The sequence below is a fragment of the Egretta garzetta genome, unplaced genomic scaffold (genome assembly GCF_000687185.1).
Source record: "Egretta garzetta isolate BGI_Z169 unplaced genomic scaffold, ASM68718v1 scaffold598, whole genome shotgun sequence".
Lineage (NCBI taxonomy): Eukaryota > Metazoa > Chordata > Aves > Pelecaniformes > Ardeidae > Egretta > Egretta garzetta.
Window position 1 is genome coordinate 3,031,400 of NW_009260621.1, and position 1,287 is coordinate 3,032,686.

Consider the following 1,287-nt stretch of genomic DNA (forward strand, 5'->3'; position numbering starts at 1 on the left):
AATGGGGCAAAATGGCGCCGGGAACCAGGGGGCTGCTGGGCGCTGTGGTGAGGCAGCCTGCGCTGCCGGAGCAGGGTTATGGCAGGGAAGGGCTGAGGGTGCGGGGGCAGCGAGCGCGTCTGCTCACCCTGCAGATGGGGTGGGAGATGCCCAAGCCCCTCTGCTGGGGCTGGCCCCAGGACCAGCGCCCTCAGCTCACGCCCCGGGGACACGGCGAGGCTGTGATGGGCAGCTGCCCTCGATGCCACGCTGTGCCACGCCACGTGTGCCAGGCCGTGCTAGCAAGGCCGCCAGGAGACGTGCCGTCCTCCCTCCCCTCGCCTGCCGGCCGTCACTGCTATCTCTGCTCCCCCAGGGCCTCTCGCCCTCGTCCCCCCGCCAAGGTCTCCCATATCAGGCCTGTCATCCCGGCTACTTAATCTGGGTTTCTCAGTTACCCCATCTGGAAAAAATGTGTCTAAGAATACCCAGTGCAGGCACGGCGCTTCCTGGGGCAGGGGGCTGCTGCCACTCCCTCTGCGCCCGCTGCCAGCCCCAACACCCTCCACCCCACCTAGGCACCATCCTCCCAAAACAGCTCCCACGTGGCCGTGGCCGTGACCGCTCCGGTGCTGGGGCTGGGCTCTCTGAGAGCAGCTACTGCCAGCGTGCCGCTGGTGGTCTCTCGGCCGGCGCGTTGGTGCTGGGCTTCCTCGGGCACCCTGAGGGACCACAGCAACCGGCTGTACACCCTGCTGCGGCCACACGGTCCCCCTCTCCCAGCAGTGCAGGGCTGCTCGTGTGTGGCAAGTTCGGAAGCACCCCTGCCAGCTGTTCCCCTGTCCCTGAAAGAGTGGGCTAAGTGTCCCTTAGAATCACAGAATCATAGAAACGTTTCGGTTGGAAAAGACCTTGAAGATCATCAAGTCCAACCATTAACCTAACCCTGCCATCCCACCACCAAACCATGTCCCTAAGCACCTCGTCTGCCCGTCTTTTAAATACCTCCAGGGATGGGGACTCCACCACTTCCCTGGGCAGCCCGTTCCAATGCTTGACAACCCTTCCAGTGAAAAAAATCTTTCCTCATGTCCAAGCTAAACCTGCCCTGGCACAACTTGAGGCCCCTAACTGTCCCTAAAAGAGGGGGCAAGACGGCTCCTGTGCTTGCTCCGTTTCCCACACGGGCTCTGGGGCCGGGGGTCGTGGCAGTGGGACCTGCTGGTCCCCCGGGTCGGTACCAGCCCGCACGGGCGCAGGACTCGCCCAGGGACGGGCAAGGCGGCGCCGCTGCCCGGGCGGGCGCTG